The sequence below is a fragment of the Dermacentor andersoni genome, chromosome 10 (genome assembly GCF_023375885.2).
Source record: "Dermacentor andersoni chromosome 10, qqDerAnde1_hic_scaffold, whole genome shotgun sequence".
Lineage (NCBI taxonomy): Eukaryota > Metazoa > Arthropoda > Arachnida > Ixodida > Ixodidae > Dermacentor > Dermacentor andersoni.
In genome coordinates this window covers 84,696,796-84,717,870 of record NC_092823.1, presented here as the reverse complement: position 1 = coordinate 84,717,870, position 21,075 = coordinate 84,696,796, and the positions used below count along the sequence as shown (strand labels likewise).

Below are 21,075 nucleotides of genomic sequence, written 5' to 3'. Positions count from 1 at the left end.
ATTAGTTCGTGCGCATGACTATATGATTACTTACTTGTTAAACATACCTGTACTGTGGCCAATAATGACATCTACCGAAATGGTATTATGGTTATAATTATTATGGTATTACTAGCGTTGACCTCACGGTAAATATATTTGCATGGTAGCCGTCAGGCAGAGATTTGACGCTGCTTTTATCTCGCCGTCCTCAGTCACCTTTTTTTTTTTTTTTCGGAAGAACATAATAGGTTCAGTGACTAAAATAACATCAGCGGTGTGTATTCTGCTTCGACGGTGGCGTAGGTTGGGGGTCCACTAACACGAGGGTCGAGGTTACCGACACAAACAGGCTCGGTATGTCTTCGTGAATGGGCTGCCTCTAGGGAGCAGCCAAAGGTGGATATGACTATGCAAGCCTGAGAGACATCATATGCAGTTGGCGGGCTATTTTCCTTACTTCAACTTCAAAGGAGTGAATATTTGATAGAAATAACACATTATTGCAATTGTTGTATTGCAGTAGGTACAAGGCGGCATAGGACTGTCTCGAAAGAAACTCCTCTTTTGCTAACCCTTCCGGACTTGGTGGACGGAACTGCGGCTGGAAGCACCTGCTGTCTTGCCGAATAGCTCAACCTAGGACAGCACAAACATAACAAGTGTGCGTTTACGCATTTCAGTCTGCACTGCACCTAAAGATGTGCAGGTCAGGAGCTTTGTTGTGTATAAAACTGTTGTCTATATAAACAACGAACTCTACCCAAATATTGTAACTGCAAGTAATATACGCGTTGAAGCGTGAAATTTCTCTAATAGACCAAAGTTATTGCTTTGGTTTTTTGTTTGTCGACATCGGATGAGTATCTGTCCTCAATCGCACGCATACATCGCTCCTACTGCCGTCAAGTTTACTAGCGGACAACATTCAATGGGAAAAAAGGAAATCTGTGGGGTCGGAGCATGTTTACATAAGTTGTTGTGCGTTGTACTCCGGCGGAGCTTAACAGCGCTTTCGGCTTGTTGGAGGCGATACTGAATGATCCACAATTTCCCATTTGCCTAAAATTGGAAGAGACAAGCAGAAAAATTGGCCAAATGGGCGCTCAGTTGTGTTTTTGTCTTGTATTTCTCTTTTAATGAAGAGTTTTATACTTTGCTTGAAATAACGCAGCTAAGAATATTGGTTTTAGGCAGGGCTCTTTTGCACGCTTGTCCGCTTTCCCTTCCTCACCAGAGTTTCCCGCAAGTGCAGTTATTGCAGACGAACGCGCAATGCCGCGAGAACCCAATGCTGTCCCAAGGCTTAGATGCTCTTGCCGGTTGTGGCATTGCGTCGCATTTATGAACCGCCTTGGCAAGCGATTCCAAGGCGTGTTCATCACTGGATTCAGATGCACATCTCTTACCGACATGTGCCGTTTTGTCTTACCGTCTCACCAGATCTTTGCTTACAGTGACTTCGACACCGTGTGTGATCTGCATAATACATATTCTACGCGCAAGCGTACGTAACTGGCCAGCTCTTCAAATCAGCTGTGTCAGTCAGATGCCACGAGGCAAGTGAACGGGGAAGGTTGAACGGGGAACGCGAGGCATGTGAACATTGAATAAAGAACCAACTTAGAGAAGGGAAACTGTACCTGTCGCAGTGGTTCGAAAATAAGGAGCGGCAGCGCATGGAACTTACTTAGGTGGACGCCCGATGACGTTGCTCAATCCGGAAGCGGAAGTACACTTTTTTTAGAACAAAATCCAATATGGCCGTTTTTCGCTGGTACGCGCCGTGCTTGTCCTGCCGGCTATGCGGCATGCCTCGATGCCTTCGCTGCCGCGTAGATGGTGCGTTCTAATTGCCAAGAGCCTCTACTGACGCCCTACAAACAAGCCACAAGTGAGTGAACAGCACGTGCGACTTTATTGGCAGAAAACAAGCAGTGTACATTCTCGTGCAATAGCAGAAATAAAATTTGCATGTCGAGATACGCTGGAATCATTGACGCGAGCTTGTAAACGGCTCGCCGTCGTCGTCGCACGTGGTGGTCAGGTTAACGAGCGACAACCAGCAGCGGAAACAGATTGGACAGTGTGCCACCTGTTTGCTGCGACAGTCGCCATTAAAAATGCCCAAATTGCATTGCGAAGCAATCGGGTGACGCAGGCATCTGCTTCCGCAGCCTGCACAGCGGCATGGACTACTGCGGATTTTAGCCGTTCACTCCTTTTCAACCTGCACGTTTCTTTTCTTTCTAGGGCCGCTAATTTGTGGCTCACACTTGGTGTCTCACATTGTCTCAATATGGACAAGTCGCTTTCGTGGTCATCGCCTTCATCAGCTACTTTTGCGGGCCTTTCCAACCATGTGGCTATCAACTTCATACGCATCGGACTATGTAAGCACGTATGCTGGTCTCCGTTCATGCCTAATCGCGGCCGAGAAAGGCCAGAGGCACAATTTGCCCATGGCTCCAGCAGGAAACGGCGAACGGGGAGCATGAATCACGGTGCATGAAAATTGGGAGTCTATGTCGCTGTGCAGGCTGCAGGAGCGAATGCTTACTTCGAGAGACTGCTTCCAAATGCAACTGACCAGGCCGTAACATTCGAGAAGCATAACACGGCAACCATAACCAAGTGAGATAACATCGAAATTAAACAGCAATCAATCATCACATAAGGCTCAGTCAATACATTATACAATGGCTACGAACCATATGGCGACAGTGAGGATTCACATACACGGGTCTCATAGGGTATATTCAGCCGCCTACCTACAGGCGTAGTGCCTGCCTTCGTCGCACGTGGTGGTCTAGTAACGAGCGACAACCAGCAGCAGAAACAGATTGGACAGAGTGTCCCACCTGTTTGCAGCGAAAGCCGCTGTTAAAGATGAGCAACTTTCAGTGCGAAGCAATCGGGTGACGCAGGCATCTTCTGCCGCAGCCTACACAGTGACATGGACTACCCATCATTTTAGTATTGACTCCTTTCCAACCTGCATGTTTCTTTTCTTTCGGAGGCCGCTAATGTGTGGCTCACACTTGGTGTCCCACATTTTTTCAAGATGGAGAAGTCGCTTTCGTGGGCATCACCTTCATCAGCCACTTTTGCGGGCCTTTCCACCCAATTTCATGCACGTCCGACCATGTAAGCACGTATTCTGGTCTCCGTTCGTGCTTAATCGCAGCCGAGAAAGGCCAGAGGCACGATTTGCCCATGGCTGCAGCAGGAAAGGGTGAACGGGGAGCACAAATCACGGTGTGTGTAAATTGGGAGTCTATGTCGCTGTGCAGACTGCAGGAGCAAATGCTTACTTCGAGAGACTGCTTCCCAGTGCGACCGACCAGACCGCAATATTCGAAAAAGATAACACTGCAACCGTAACCAAGTGACATAACAGCAAAATTGAACAGCAATCAGTCACCGCATGAGGTTCAGACAATACATTATATACATTGGCTACGAACCATCTTACAGGCATAATGCTTGCCTTTGTCGCATGTGGTGGTCTGGTAACGTGCGACAACCAGCGGTACAGATTCGACAGAGCCTCGCACCGATTTGAACCAACAGTTGCCGTTGAAGATGAGGAACTTCCATTGCGAAGCAATCAGGTGGCGCAGGCATCTGCTGCCGCAATCAACGCAGCGACATGGGCTACCCTGCATTTTAGCGTTAACTCCTTTCCAACCTGCACATTTATTTTCTTTCGAGGGCCGCTAATGTGGCTCAAACTTTGTGTCCCACTTTGTCTCAATGTGGACAAGTCGCTTTTGTGGGCATCACCTACGGCAGCCATTTTTGTGGGCCTTTCCACCCATACGGCTATCAACTTCATGCACTTCGAACCATGTAAGCACATATGCTGGTCTCCGTTTTGAGCAAATCATGGCCGAGGTAGGCCACAAGCACAATTTGCCCATGGTTGCAGCAGGCAAGAATGAACGGGGAGCACCAGTTATGGTGTGTGTATACTGGGAGTCTATGTCGCTTTGCAGACTGCAGGAGCAAATGCTTACCTCGAGGGACTGCTTACCAATGCAACTGACCAGGCACCCACATCCGAGAAACGTAACACAGTTACCACAACCAAGTGGGGCTGCAAAACCAGATTCTGCAATCAATCACTTCACTGTAGCTTGCGCAAAGACCCAGGCTATCGAGGAAGAAGAGCAATCATCAACGAGACTAGGAATATGGAAAATGAGAAAGCTTGCATTCAAGAGAGAAGCCACTCTGCTCTGCAGACATTAAAGGCTAAAAACATCAAGACATGTAAAATGGTGCATAGCACATGGTGCATAGGTTAATGCAAGACATGCGGATACTGCATCAGCTATTTCAGGAGAGGAATTTTGCATGACAACATACACTAGAAGATACTGCTACAGATATGTTAGGGTACTAAACAGTGACTGGTATTAAGTATCAGCGAAGAATCGGTTCACCTTCATGTTTGAATGAGGATGAATGATCTCTAACAAAAATGGGGAATGAAAAAGCTTGCATTTATAGAAGAAAAATTACACTTGGCCCAAACGGAATTGACATGGCTAGGAAGCTGATTAAGGGCAAACTGACGGAATTCGATCTTTTGGCCAGCGTCGTCCGTGCTTGGTCGGATGTTGCAGATGCATCTGAAGAAGAAGAATTTCTAGAAAGTCCTTTTTGAGTTACCTGGATTGCTCAGCCAAATGTCCGTGCTGGTGGAATGGTGGCTGAAGCTCTTTTCTGTCTTAACACAGTCCTCTGCAGACTTGATATATCACCCATATTCTTCTACATGCGCTTCTTTGTTCGTGGTGTAAAAGCCTTGCAAATTCGGCTCCAGCCCCTTCCTGTTGGTGCAGATAGGGGCTCCTGTGATGACCAAGATGTGCTTGGCATATACTCTGTTGGGGCAGAACGGTGACACATGTGATACAGCACAGATTAGCCAAACTCATGTGTTTTTTCGTTTATGTTCGAACCAATTATACTGAACCATAAATATGAACAAACATTCATATCTGCTGCAAGCAGCAAGCCAATACAGCATATATCAAACATATTTATTTCTGAACCATGTGTTGTTTACCTTGTAGTAGTAGCCAACGTCCATACAACGACCTTGTTGTAGCAGGCAGCAGCTTCTGTTTAGTGCGTGGAGTGTGTTGCTTTGTACTGGTGCCGTCCTCATTACTGCATGTCTGGAACAGAAATTTTGACTGAATTAGAAATTGAAAAAGCAAAATATTGCAATATGAAAAGCAAAAAGGTGTGACATATATATTGTAATGATTTGCGACTACAGAACACATGCAAATGTGCACTCTCAGTTCTAGGGTGCTTAAGCAGCATGTTAAATAAATACTGCTATTGTCTATAAAATTGATGTCTGCCCAACTACAATGCTTGTCAACAGCTTAAGTATTATTAAGATCACTAATGAGAAGATTTGTGCGTTCATTTATACACTGGAAGAGATCACACTGTTGGTTCCACAAGCAAATGCATGAAAGTCATGAAGCTATCAGAACTGATGCATTATTTTTCTGCACTAACGCGATGAACCGCTTCACGACTGCAAAAATAAATGCCCTACGGTAAACCAAACTGAACAGCAAGAACATTTGGAACTAACAAGTACGAAACATGGGTGAATTATCATGCTTGCAACTGTTTAATACATTCAATTCTGTACTTTCACTTCATTTTACCAAAGGATTATTCGGTTTTGTGGACGAAAGAAGTTGCCGGCGGACTCGAAAAAAAAGCTTAATATGTATATTGATAAGGCTACTCAGTCACCTACGACCACGGCTACAATAAGATGAAAAATGAGACGCGCGTTCCGATAACGCTCTTTCTTTCCTGGTTGTGTGTGTATAACGACAGCCTCGCAAGTAAAGGTTTATTTAGGAAACAGCAACTGAGATCCTGACTGCCCGTATGTAATGCAGGATCTAGTTCGTTAACTTGTGCCCGCTTGGAAGGTAATGAGACGGATGTTATATAACGATTCAAGCAGCGGTGTTAAACGACTCACCGTTATTGCCGTTGCCAGCCGCAGCAAAATCCAGCTCCCGTTTCGACGCAGACGTGTTCCAAATGGCCCACGACCGAGACCCAACTTCTGGGCTTACATGTCCGCTTGCAAACACGTAACTTCACCCCAAGTTAAATAACGCGAGACATCGAAGCGCAAGAAACTAGTTTTAGAAACAAAGAAGCAACTAGTCTGAGTGTACGAACGAATGAATCCGTGCCGCCATGCACTCAAAAATACCGGTAAAAATTTTAAATCCAGGCCAGAGGTCACGTGAAAGATCGATGATGCTGAACGCTATTTGCGTTTATAATGACGAAGAAACAATAAACTTACTAAGAAAGAGTACAATATCTAATTAGGAATGATAATTTTGCCCTGTTTTTTATGTAACAAAAATCCTTCGGTAATTGTAAGAGAAGGTTTGTAAGATAAAATTGCGCTTATTACGACGCCTCTACCTGGAAATGTTGGAACTAACGTAAGCATCCCGAAGTGATGCTACTACGCTGGCTTTGTTAGCAGCGGCGCGCGGTCTATTTTTTCGCCCTCTGTCGCCATTTGTTCAACTTGAGAGTGTGCTACCCCTGATGTGAACATAATCGCGCGCCGGTGAAAGTAAGACAGAGCGAGCTAAGCGCGCTAAAACCCCTCAATCTACCAAAGTAGCGCCATTCGCTTCCCTCCTCCTCCGCTCGGCGCGGCCTCGATGGTGGCGCCGCCGGTGGTGGGCCTGCCGTAGCAGACGACGGCTAACACGCTACGGCAGGAAATCCGCAGAAAAGTTCGTTCGAGCCCTGCGGAGCAGTTTTTTCAATCGAGATATTTCTTCGTCAGTCGGTAACTGGCCTTTAGAATTTCGTATTGAATTACGGAAGAAATAGAGAAAATGACCATTATTCAAGGCGTATTTAAGGCGTAAAGCGCGCGACGTTGAGAGTTCGTGTTGCTGAAACACGACGCAAGCACGCGGTGTACTCAAACACGCGCGTAATTACCAAAGTTTCAGGTGTTAATAGCGTGAAAGTATGTGTACGTGGTTTCGTAGGTTCATTCACGTACCTGCAGGACACTTTTGTTCGGTCGGCGCGTGAGAGATTCCGGCTGTGTGCGGTCAGCAATGCCTGGCAACAGGGCCATTTTTTCATTGCGGGGTGCTTTGGTAAACGTGACGATATATTCTTTTTTTTTTTTACAAGTACTGCTCCAGGAGGGCACATGTAATGGTTAACGGAGGCCTCTGAAGAGCACGTAACATTACACTAATGCAGGCGTCGCAGGGAGTGTTCGCATACAAAATTGGCTGTCCGCGATCTTATACCCCCTTGGCATGCACAGGCTTCGGCGAGCCCCATCCAGCCCTGGTTCTAGCTTTGGTGTTCCCGTTGCTGCTTTGGTGCCCTGGAGGCGCCGTCAATAATACGAAATAATAACAAGTTGTTACACTAGTAAATTAAATTTATTGAAGAAATACAATCGCGCCGAGGTGCCAACTTCTAAAGCAGCGCTAGCGCGCGAGTATTATGAAACGCCAACGAGGAATTTACCGGCCCACGTACGACTCTACGGTCGAAGTGCACGTTAAACATCCCCAGGCGAGCTAGATAAAGTTATCCGGAGCCATCAACTACGACCTCCATCCTAGCTTTAGTCGCTTCTGAACGTTAATCACTTCAGTCCGCCTGCCGTACTTTCGTCGCGCAGGCCCAACAATGGAGGTCGGCGCGCACTGGAAAGAAAAAAAATATACAAAAGCGCGGCGCCTGCTCCGCGCTGGAAAGAAAAAAATATACAAAAGCGCGGCGCCTGCTTCCACCTGACACAGATTGGCCAATGGGGCAGCGGAGGAGGCTGAGGCGACAGGAAGCGTGGAGAAGGACGCGCCAGGGTGAGCGGGGTGGCGGAAAGATCTAAGAATGGCGCTACTTTTGAAAAATTGAGCGGCTTTAAAGCGCGCGGCAAAGTAACGCCACCTAGACGAGTGGCTAAGCAACGTTGAACAAGTGGGGATGGAGAAACGATGTGAAGCGTTGCGGAGGAGGAAGGTAGGCGGAGGAGCGCTGGATGACGCCCTCTGGAACTTCCTACAGGTTTTCTTTGCGATCCATACGTCCGGTCAGGGTTCGTCGATGGATGCGATATGGCGCTAAGGTAGCGCGCGTCGTCTGTATTAAAGCCCCTACATCCACGCGTCACCGCTGACCAAGAAAGCGGCGGTGGCGCGTGGATGGAGGGGCTTTAGTCTGTATGGAAACAGAGCACTGCATGAGCGGAGCTCTGTCTGCGACGCATGCCATTAACCGCACCCACACGTCACCCACGCGCTGCTTCTGTGTCTTGCAAGTGCCCTGCAAGACACACTGTAAGCGGGAGCCAATATATGGCCAAAGGAAAACACATGTAGAGCGGCGCTAAAATTTCTGATCAGGGAGTATCCTTAGCTGGGAGACGCTTTATATTATAAGAAACCATTTAATCCAGCCGAGCTCGAGCTACGACGAAGAAGAACAAGCTGTGCGGCTGATGATGATAATTAATGATGAGGAATTAGTACAAGTGATGATGATGTGTGGAGATGAAGAGGAGTCAGTCATGAGTCGCGCTCAATCTAATTTCCTCCCGCGGTGGGAGCGGCCGCCTGGTCGCGCGGCATTATGATGAAATGCGGCGAGTGTACCGTTTCAAGCGCGATACATGCACATTTCTCTACCACGGCAGCGGTGGTCGGAAGAAATTCGAAGGGGTGAGAAGCGGTAATTAACCGGGAATGTCTGCTCGATGACCATATAGGGTCCAATAAAACGACGGGAGAATTTGTCGCATAAATCGGGAACGCGCACAGGAGTCCGTAGAACTTCGTCACCAGAGAAAAAAGTGACAACACGATGAGTCGAGTCGTAGCGATGCTTCCGCACGTCCTGAGCGATGTAGGTGTTAATGCGGGCTCGATGATGGCAGCCTTTGAGGCAACACATAGATTTTTCTGAGAAGGGCGTTGCTAAGGGCATGGGGGCCGTAAGCAACGAGACGTCCAGGACGAAACTAGGTGCGCGGCCATATACGAGGAAGAATGGAGAAAAGCCGGTGGTGTGTTGTACAGCTGCAGTGTAAGCAAATGTCACAAATGGCGCGAGTGCATCCCAGTTGGTGCGGTCGGGGCTGACCGGCTGGTCGGGTCGGGGCTGAGAGTAGGATGAAAATGCTCTGTCAAGCCGTTGGTCTACGGGTGGCAACTCGAAGTGGTCTCGTTAACGGTGTTTGAGGTGGGCAGAACTTCGGTAACAAGAGACGAGAGGAAGGCTTTGCCGCGGTCGCTGAGGAAACGCGCGGAGCTCCGTGACGTAAGAGGATGTTGCGTAGAAAAAATCCGCGACTTCAACGCCACTCCCAGATCGTATACAGGCTGTCTCGGCGTAGCGCGTCAGATGGTCTACGGCCGTAACAAATATCCAGCGATTGCAGTTGGAGGTCTTGGGAAGAGGACTGTGCAAATATATTCCTACAACATCAAAAGGCGAAGCGGGGCAAGGAAGAGGCTGCAAAAGACCAGAAGAAGAAGTCGTAGGTCGTTTGCGGCGTTGAAAAAGTGCGCGTGATGCGACGTACCTGGCTACGGCAGAAGAGAGGCCAGGCCAAGAGCACGAACTCCCCATTCTGTCGTGTGTCTTGTGGTAGCTGAGGTGACATGCCATCGGATCATCATGAAAGGCTTCAAGTACCTCACGTTGCAGAGAACGTGGTATGATGGGCACCCATTTGTTGCCATCGACATGATAAATATAGCGATGCAAAGCGCCATCGTGAAGCTTCAATTGTTTAAGTTGTCGACGGAGTCGGGCGTTCGGAGGTGAAGGAGAGGATCGCATGTGGTCGAGAATAGTTTGACAGTATGGGTCCGCAAGTTGGCGGGAAACAAGGACAGATTGGTGATTAGTCTTAAGCCAGTCGAGCGTTGAGACGGACAGGGGCGATGAAGTGGGATCGGGTTGTACCTCAGTACGATTAGGCGATGATGATTCATTATTGCTCCTCAAAGGGCAACGTGATAGAGAATTTGCGTCATGGTGACTCTTGCGAGACCTTTAGGCAACATCGAAATCATACCCCTGTTAACGGATCACCCAGCGACTAAGGCGACCCGATAGGTTCTTTAGCAGCAATAGCCAGCACAGTGCGTTATGGTCGGTGTCGAGTGTAAAGTGACGGCCATGGAAGTATGGCCGAAACTATTGCACTGCCCAAACAACAGCGAGGCATTCTTGTTCGGTGATGGTGTAATTTTCCTCAGCAGCAGTCAGCGTCCGACTGGCGTAAGCAACGACGCGTTCACGCAATGTGGAGTCACGCTGCAGGAGAATTGCACCGAAACCTTGACTGCTGGCGTCAGTATGAATGATAGTAGCTGCACTTTAATCAAAGTGGCACAGCACCGGGTCGGACGTCAGGGCCTGCTTGAGCGTCAAATAGGCAGTTTCACAGTCGGCGGACCAAACGAAGGGCGTGTTATTTTAGAAGAGTTGATGGAGCGGAGACGCAAGCGCAGCGAAGCTGCGTATGAAGCGCTGTGAGTACAAAGTCAGTCCGAGAAAACTGCGCAGGTCTTTTGGGCGCAGAGGACGAGGAAACTCAAGGACGGCGGAAAGTCTTGCGGCCAAGTCGAATGCCATCTTTGCTGACTAAGTGCCCCACAACTTTGATAGCCTTTCCAGCGAAAGTAAATTTTTTCGTGTTGAGCTGTAGGCCAGCGTTTGCGACACAGGTTAGCACGCGTTCAACGCTGCAGGTATTCTGGGAAAGTGGTTGAAATTACTACGATGTCGTCGAGGTAGCAAAGACAGGTCTTCCATTTTATACCGCGCAGGACATTATCTATCATGCGCTCGAAGATGGCAGGCACCTTGCAGAGCCCGAAAGGCACCACATTAAATCCGTATAGCCCATATGGGGTGGCAAAAGCGGTTTTCTCCTTGTCGGGCTCTGACACCGGTATTTGCCAGTAGTTGGATACGAGATCAAGACTAGAAAAATAATCGGTACCCTGTAAGGAATCTAATGCGTCGTCGATCCGTGGCGAAGAGTAAACATCCTTGCGCGTGACTTTGTTCAGGGCACGGTAATCGACACAAAAACGCACTGAACCGTCTTTCTTCTGCACGAGGACAACTGGAGAAGACCAGGGGCTCGATTAAGGTCCTATTATATTCCGTCGAAGCATGTCCGATACATTTTCCTCGATGATTTCACTCTCCTTATGAGACACGCGATAGGGCCGCTGCTGAACAATGGGGGAGCCGTCATTGTATATGCGTTGATCCGGAGCAGCCGTCATACCCAGCGAGGGCGAATTGATGTCGAATAAGGAACAGTCTTTTTCTAATAGTGCGACCAGATCGCGACTTTTGCCAGAGGTCAGGTCAGGGCTTATGCTTGCCAACAACGGCGTGGAGGAGACAGTGAGTGGCGACGACGTTCACTGAGCTGGCACAGTCGAAAGGGCATTAGACTGCATTAGGCTGTGTATCAACAGGGCAACTGACACTTGATCCGCGGGGTAGCAGTCGAGGTTCGGTAGTTTGGCTTAACCCTGTGAGGAATGCCGAGCCATGAGAGAATCGAACAAGGCCAGGAGTAATAATAATGTTTCCAGAAAGCGTATGACCGTAGGCAACAATGAGAACGTCGCCAACCGGATTGTCACTAGAGTTGACAATCATAATTTCTTCTCTTGGTGATCAAAGAGCATATTTGGAGGTGGGGACGAGGCGCATGCGTTCTTTATAATCAGGAAGAGTGTGACCGGTGGCATTCAGTTGTAGGAGTCGCCGACAATAAAATATAGTAGCGGACGCCGAAGACAAGAAATAGCCTCCTAAAATAACCTCGTGGGAAGACTCGGGAAACACAGCAAAAAGAATGTGATGACGTATTTCGTCAATGTGTACTCCAACTGTAGATTGTGCGATAGGACGAAGAACGGCATTGGTCGCTGCACGAAGAGACAGGCCGCAATGGGGCATCATCACTTTCCGGAGGCGGGAACATAAGTCTACCCGAATAATCGAAATCGGGGCCCCTGTGCCAATGAGAGTTTCGACGGGCACACCTTCCACAACCACTGACAAGTTCGACGGTTGGCCTGGAGGAATTGCAGGCTGTCCGGTGGATGCAGTTTCCCCTCCTAATTCTGCACCGGAGACTTTTCTGAGTAAGCGCTGGAGAGATGAGAAGCAGGCCGGAAAGGTGATACGGAACGACGACGTGGAGGCGACCTGCGGCGAGATTCTCGAGAATTCAGATGGATGTTAGTAGGGTACGGCGGAGAGGGGGATCGGTGTAAAGAAGAGCGCTAGGAGATTCTCTGGTAGCCCATTGCTGAATGGACACCTGTTCGCTCTTCGGATGTATAACCACGTTGTTCGTCCTGTTGACGCCGTCGAGAGAACCTGGAGATATGCCCGCGGTAGCCACAGTAGTAGCAAATGGGTCGAGCTGGAAGCAGAGCGGAGCGGTAAGGCTGTACCCACACTGGCGGCGACAATGAATCCACAGGGACCATGGGCGCAGCCAGGGCGGGGGCTTATGGGTCCTCAGCCCCTCCCGAAATTTTTTCATGCTGTCATGCGCCTTGACCAAAACAACACCCGGTGCCGGAAATGATCCTGGATTTTGTCTAGAATGTCCATTTCACGCCCGAAAAGACATTTCATCGCGAACATTGCGAAATCGAGCTGTATTTCGCGGCAACGCCCATGCACCGGGAGTTGCATATCGTAACGCAAGGAGCCCTATCGGAGCACAAACATTCAAGGGCGTTTTGATGGCGAACCGGCTCGTCGCGCCCTCTCACGTAGATCGCGGAATCGACGGAGCGCATGGATTTCAATTCTGAAACTTTGTGGGTATAAAGTTCTCATAAACTTTCGATGCGAAAGGTGCATTGAGATTTCCGAAGTCGTGCTTTAGATTTGTAATTCCTGAACATTGTGGGTTTAAGGTTGTCAAAACATTTGACCCCGAAGGTGCATCAAATTTTCTAATGTCATACATCGGACCATACAACGAGACAATCCAAATCAACACACCATCAGACAAGTTTACAAAACACGAAGTGAGGTTCGATGAGTCGAAGCGTTGTCGTGGTTTATTTTCGCCGTCATGTCACAGAAAAGAATCTGAACCTCTTTTTTTTTTCACCTGTGCCAAAGCATCCATGTCAAGACACTAAAGCCAGCAAAAGTAACTGCGTTCTTATTCATTTTTGTACTTTGACTTTTATCCGCGAGGACACATTGAGCTTCTTTATCTTATTTTCTTTTTTTTGTTCTCGATACCCGCGGGTCGCCGAACCAGCCAGAGCGCATGCGTTTTTCTCGCGTTGCCCCGACCACCGCGCGACGCACTTCGATACGCGTTCGTTTTTCTCTGGCCGAGTGTGTTTTCGCCTGCAAGGTTTTGGACGCTTTCTGGCTAGCAGACAAGAAAAAAAAAAACAATGCCTGGTTGCTCGCCGCCATCACTGCGGGGACTCGGCGGATTGTAACGTGTTCACTTGAGCGCAACCTCTCCGAAAAATTTTGTCTCCCTGTTGTAGGATACCGAGCAGTATGCGTATGGTTCTCTATGGACCAAGCGCTTCACTTTTTCTTGGATATCCCATTGGTAGTCACACTAGCTGCCCAAAGTAGGCATTCGAATATGGCCAACATGCTTTCCTTCGCGTTTTTTTTTTATTTCGGTGCCCCGCCCCACCAAAGAAAAAAAAGGACATTGTGGCGGCGCAGCGAATTGTCGCATGGTGCAAGTTTTGCGGAAAGTAATGGTCCACGGGACGCTTCAGTTGCTGCTGGATACTCTCAATATATTATTGCGATAGCAACTATATGGACACGCCAGTCGCATTCCTGCCGTCGCCGTCGCCTTCATGTTCCGTATAAAGTCCAAGGGCGATAACAACGTGACCGCGTGCCGCATGGTGTTTGTACACCCGTGAGCAAAATTATACGTACCAAGGATTGAGTGATAAAACTCATTTTCTCCTCTGTCTCCGAGTCAAACTTGAAATTAACCACTGCAGTCCAATCTCTACATTACGAATTTTCTATTGCACTCGTTAATTTGCGTCCACTGCGTGTTAGTTACGAAGCAATTCTGGATTTTCGGCGACCTTGTGGTCCATATATTTTTGCTCACGGTTGTACGAGTGAATGCGTAAGGGGGTAGGTGACACAGGTGAGCCTACGATGGTGGCTCAGTCTTGTGTGCGCAAGGGAGAAAAGCGGCAGGAAGCGCGCCGCCTTCCGTTGCATGCGATACATCAGGGGCAGTGGAGGGAGGGGGGGGGGGGCTGTTACCTGTGAATCGATCTGTGGCTTCGCAACATGTTTATTTGCCTTGTTTGACGCATTATATTCAGTGACTTTTTCTTAGATTCGTAGCTTGACTAGAGAGTTATACGTATATTTAAATATCTTGTTGCGAGGTTTTGTGTATAGGTGTAGTGAACTTTGTTTCCAGTGACACTTTCTTGCCCTTTATCAAGCTGTCTCTTCGCATTTGTATATTCCATTGTACTTCGCATTTCCAACGTACGAAGGCGAGTCAAATGAAAGCGACCCAACCCACCCCGCGCAGTACTGGTTTGGTTCTTTATGTGCAACGCATGCGCGAGGCACAGAGGCATCTCTTATTTACAAAAGTAACACGCAGGTGTGACGATAAAGGTTCGTTAATGCTCTGATACACTGGGTTGGACATGTTCGTGTGACTTAATGGACACTCCAAAAGTTGAACAGTGTCGTTTTGTGAGGTTTTTGACAGCTGAACATGTTTCCCAAAAAGGAATTAGTCGCCGTATGGCTGCCGTGTACGTTGAACATTGCACTTCATTGGCCACTATGAAGTGTTTGATAAACGCTTCAAAGAAGGACGTGAAATATGCAAAGAATATCCAGGACCGGGCCAAAACCACCGTGCAATGAAGCACAATTCCAAAGGCTGATTATACAAGAACGGAGGATAAACATCGATGAATTGGCAGGGCATGTCAAAATCAGTCACGGTTCGGGTCACACGATAGTTCATAAACATCTCGGTAAACATCTCAAACCGCCCCAGGGGCGGCGGTTTGCTGAGGGCGGGCATCGGTTCTGATCGTAAAAATAAGCCTTGGTCCTCTGTGCGAATTCGTTAAACTGAAATACTGACTGTTCCGAAATTCGTTTAAGTGAAACATTTTTACATAGTATGTATAAAAAAATTGCCGGGGATTTTTAAAAAGTTCGTTAAGATGAAATATTCGATAAACCGATGGTCGAACATCTGAGAGCTTGCTTATATATATATATCGCATTGCGTCAGGCGTCAAACATCCCGTGACACGTCACGACCAACATTTGGGCCGCGGTAGCTGACTTAATAGGAGTGCGATCACAGGCCCAGTACAGGCAGACAAGAGTCGTTTTCACGCATGGTAGTGATGGTGATCGGAAGAGCGACAGAGTGCCTGAGAACGACGACTGCAACTGGTCATAGGAAATTGTCGCTGTCAAGGCTTAAAGGTTCGATCGCAATAACGACAGTTATGTCGGCTTGCGGCGGTATGCGACGGACTTACAGGGCATAGCCAGATTGGGAATTCGGGGGCAACCACAGGATGAGGAGGAAGTTGAATCTTTATAGCAACCGTCCAACTGTCAGTGAGGATGACATAACCGCGAGAGAAAACCAAGGCCGCAAAAAATATCACGAGGGCAGGGGCTCGGAGCAACTAAAGGAGTTGCCTGGTGGCCGGCAGTGCTTAAACACACGGTGCAAACAAAAATAAAAATGATAGCTGTGCTTTTGTCGGTGACGTGTGTGTCATGTTTGCCGCCTGTGTAAGAACATCCGGTAGTCGATGCCGCAGGTCAGCGCTCATTACTGAGACTTGTAGCCCGGTGTCCACAGGTGCCTCAACTCGAACACCATCTTCATAAACGCCTGTTAGGTTATGTTGAGTAGGTTGTAAAAGAAAAAAAAAAAAAAACGCGCCATTGTTTTGCTAAACTTTTCCCGGCCGCACCGGCTGCCAACCAATTCCGGTGAATATGCAGGGGTCCGCAGCTTTGTTAAACAGTGCTGAAATAACGCGCCACCATATTTACGATATTTACGGTCCGTGCCTTATTCCAAAGCACCGCAAAACAGTCTGTTAAATTTGAAGCATTTGCCCGTAACATATACATGCCTCTCCAATTTCATCGCACGGCACCACAATGACATGTCGTCTTAGTTACAGCAATTTTAGCCATATTGCAGTCCTGCGGTTATTCACTAGGTTATGGCGATTTGCGTGCGTAGGGAAAAAAGATAGTGGCCACCCCAGAACTGAAATAGCTAAAGCAAAGAGCGAAATAATATCACCGGGTAGGCCTCAGCTGCATTTAATCGCGAGAAATGTCAAAACTTGTTGTGATAAAAAATGTTGTAATAAGGAAATTAAGACTGGAATAGACAATTCTTAGTATCGATTGTAGTTTGATGTCACGAGCTCTATAGGCAAACCACGTAATCTTACATCAGTTGCTTTGCTCCTATGCAATAGGTAGGCCGCGTGTGGTTAGAAATGCGGAAGAACAGCGCGCCTACGAAAAAATACCGTCGTAAATAAGTGCGGGAATCGGCGTTGCGACGGCGAGCGGCACGTAATGCAGACGAAGATCGTGCCGCAAAGGCCAAGGGTATGCACCTTTAGTTGAATCAACTTCGCTCCCGTCGTAGTTGTGGGTGACCTCAACATGGACGTGTTTAGGCCGGTCGGAGAGTGGTCCGTGGTGTTTCTCTTGGAAAGGTTCGGCGTTCAATGTTACACAAACATCAGTGTGCCCACTACGCGCCATTGGTCGTGTATAGACCTCACATTGGCCAAGAATCTTTCCAGTGTTGCCGCAGAGCCACTGGCTGTGTGTCATAGCGATCATAAAGCGATAGTCACCTTGCCGACCAAATAAATCCAAAGCAGCAAACGAAAGAAGGGGCGCTATAACGTAAAACTATTCCAAACTTTTCTATTCCAATTCTGCAATCAGCCCACCGCGATTGGTCAAAAACTTTTTTGGACCACTCCCACTTCACCTGCTTGTTACGCGACGTCACGAAAACCGCGAAAGCTCCCCATCTCATATGACGTGTACACACTGATTATGCATAATTTGACCGAACAAAAGAAAAATTGTTATTTCTCATTTGACGCCTTTTCGCCATTAGCCCTCGGCTATTGGTCCAAAGTTTTCGGGCTGCGGCCACTTCACCTGCCTGTCACGCGACGTCACAAAACCGCAAAAACTTACGGCGTCAAAGTGACGTGTACGCATTAAAGACGCATTAATATGCCGAACAAAACTGAATTTTCTTCTGAATAGCCGCAGGCTGCCCCATTCCGAAAGAAATAAAAGATGGCTGCCGCCGATCGCTCAGACACTGGCTACTCGCATATGCCGGAGAGCATGGGTTTATCTGCGTGTAATAAAGCTTTTTGCGTGGCTGTGTAACGTTTTCGAGCACTTTCGGCACTTTAACGACCTCGTTCTGCCAACTCTTCTCTGCTGAGGATCCGTTTTAGCGTCATTCTTAAGCTTCCGTTGCATGCCGCCGCGACTGTCGACGGGCCACCGCAAGCTAAGTAAGGGAAAGCGGACCAATCGCAGACGCCGGCACCACCCTCTTCATCCGGTTACCGATATTCAGTGCAGTGGCTGGCCCCATCCAATCCCTCTCCACTTGACCGTGCTCCTCGCCTCTTGTGAGCCAATTAGATAAGAGAAGCCGCTCAGTGTAGGCAATGTTATTCGTTTTTCAAGCAAACAAAAGTGACCTTCTGTGAACGAGGAGAGCGTTTAATTGGTCTGTTCAGACAACCCTGCGCGTGACTGCCCGATGCTTGCGTCGGTGGTTACGCAAATTTGACGTCAGGAGATTGGAATAAAAACATATTGGAATAGTTTTACGTTATACGGCCCAAGGTCAAAATTGGACAATGCATTGAGTATGCAATTTAATATAACAACAAAATCGCGAGAAAACAAAATTCATTGTGGTATGTGTTTTATATTCAGTTAAGATATTTGTCATCGACATATGTATCACCATATTACGCTGGTCATCCACCTTCACAGTGTGGAATGGCTTTTATTTCTTTTTTTTTAAATACACAGACTGTGCCGTTCTGTAAAACCAAACCTGCTACGTTTATTATTCATCACTAATAGGTTATCCCGTTTACTGGAAATGTGTCCTTTACTACCCTCGGTGGTATGTCTTTTTGCTTTACCATGTACGAGCTGCCCTATTTTACTACCTATACACATCATCTCAAGCGAAAAAAATAGACAAAGCGTGAAAAATGTGGCTTGCAATAAAATCAGGACAGCTGGTGTCAATATAAGAGTATATCATTCCACATTTGGCGGCTGGGGCAAAAGTACAGCGACGACGTACTCACAACCGCGTGCTTCTTCCACGCCGGCCTGTGCCGCATCGTTATTCAGCCTAAACAACACTAAAAAGAAAAATGATTTCTTCTGCATCAGTAAGTTACCTTTCTACAGCATTTAACACACCACTATTACCACGATAAGACTTTTGGAAAGCCAGAAAAAGCGCAAGAACGCAAGACCGGTGGCGACGCCTCCTTGAAGTTCCCGCACCTGGTCGCTGTGACGTCATGGGCTTTGATGGCACCTTCTAGGCCTACTTAGATATATAGCGGTACAGACTGACTACATTGTGTCCTAAAGGAACCGAACGTTACACATGGCAAGTTTCGGGAACCTTTACTAAGCCAACGCGGCCCAAATGCGAAAATATACTTTGAAATACCTGATGTCACACTGACGTACCAGTGGCGGAGTTTCGGCGCGAAATTCAAATACTGATACTTCGACCTTGATTTTCTCATCTAATAATCGAGCTCTTATTGTGAAATGATTGCCTGCAGGGTTCTCAAACAATGCTTTATTAGTCTAAACTCATTTATTGTTTCGCTTTAGTGTCCCTTTAACATAGCTGAACGCCTAGCTGTGCGCTCACCCTATCAGCGACTGCCTTGTCACCTGACCGTATGAGACATCCCGCTGGAGGCCTGTGACGTCAATTGGCATGCCATTTTGATTGGATCTTCAAAGTGAAGACGACTACAAAATCGGCGAACACTCCGGATTCATCCTATGCAATATTTCATGCTATGAATAGCTTGAAGTTACCTCGGGCTAAGTTCATAGTCCAAGTCTTATTGGTGACACTAACGCACACTTATGCAAGTGTCAGACGCAACGTGAAATTACATCTACTTCGACTTAGAACAACCTATGACTCCCAAATGCTGCGTTTCTTTGTTCCTAACACACTCAATACTAACACGTGATACACAGAAAATGCGAACCTACGCAAAAAACCAATTGTTCTGCACATTTTCTAACATAAGATGCGCTGAAAGTCAAATTAAGGTACCTTTTTTTCTGCCAGACGTAAAAATAATGCTATGTATTTTATTTCAACTTTATTTAATATTCGTACTGTTAAATTGCAATTATTCCTTTAACCTTCTGTTCCTGCTATACCATAGTATTTTACTTCTCAGTACACCGTATATATTAAGTCTACTTTTGTTTCAAATTTAGTTTATTTGCAATTCTGCATGCTGTATAGTTCATTGAATTAGGATGCACGCGAAAATGTGCACATTTACCTTTCTTGCCTCCCTGATGCCATTTTTTTAAACAGCACTGGACCCTGTAAAGCTGCTTAAAGGCAGCTTTGTGTCCTGGACCTTTTTCGCCTGGAGAAAGGAATGATTCTTGACTATTAGAAGTATGGTACATGACGCTATATACCAAGAAAGAGGATGGGAAGCACTCCGAGAAAACTATTGATTTATGGGGTTTTACGTGCCAAAACCACTTTCTGATTATGAGGCACGCCGTAGTGGAGGATTTCGGAAATTTCGACCACCTGGGGTTCTTTAACGTGCACCTAAATCTAAGCACACGGGTGTTTTCGCATATCGCCCCCATAGGAATGCGGCCGCCGTGGCAGGGATTGGATGCCGCGACCTCGTGCTCAGCAGCTCAACGCCATAGCCACTGAGCAACTACGGCGGGTTCCGAGAAAACTAGGCAAATCGATAAACAAATAATGATCAGTGAATATTGTGTGGTCGCAGACTGCAGTGTACCAACATATAGTGATATATTGGGGGGCAAAATTTACTAAGCAAACTTGCGAAGAAATTTTGGCGTATCAAAATTTCATGCAAAAAAACGGAAATCGCTTGTATATTCAGATACGCGCGCTGCCCGGAGTTATCGACGGCGCCACCAGATGGTGCAACGTGTCCAGAGGGGAGTGCCAGAGACGACCCTGGCTGCAGTAGACGTCTGACATGTGACGCCGTTAGCTGGTAGCTATATGTCTTTCGCTACATTACTTGAACGCTAATTGCATTAATGCGGACACTGTTCCGGAGGTGGTTTCTGCGTAAGGTTGTTTTCGATGTTTTTTGAGTATTTTCTCCCTGGTAATCAAGTTATTTTCTGAACAGTTCCCAATGAACAAGTGATATTGATATTTACAGCGGCACCGCGCACGATCTGAAGTGGTCCGCGTGGTGCTTCTTAAGCACTTTTACGAACACTGACGAACTTCCTGATTTTCTTGTTTCCTTGCTACGGGTGTTTGTTTTTTATTATTACTTTCGTTTGCTTGCAGCATGGGTTCGATGCTTTTGAATAGGAGGGTATTGACACGTGTTTATCTTTACCGAGTGAATACGTTTCACCGCCTAACAAATGTTATCGCACAGTGCAGGACGCGCCTACATGTATCGGAAGTTTCTCAAATGTTATCGATGGTTCTCTCCACAGTCTGCTGTCGCCGAACCTTGTGTAATCTGATTTCGTGTATGCGGGACGCAAATGGTGTAGAACGCAGGCACCAGCGACTAAACCTTCGATGAGTAATGTACAAAAGGCGACGCGCTAAACCCGCTGATTACATTTTCGACGATTGCCGACTGTGTTCCCCGCTGTCGCCTT

At 47.4% G+C, this 21,075-nt stretch overlaps 1 protein-coding gene across 1 annotated transcript in view; it reads left to right on the top strand.

Annotated features, from left to right (window-relative positions):
• Window positions 1-21,075, top strand: part of LOC129380710 (uncharacterized) — a 112,489-nt gene that overhangs the window by 18,771 nt on the left and 72,643 nt on the right. The window lies entirely within an intron of this gene.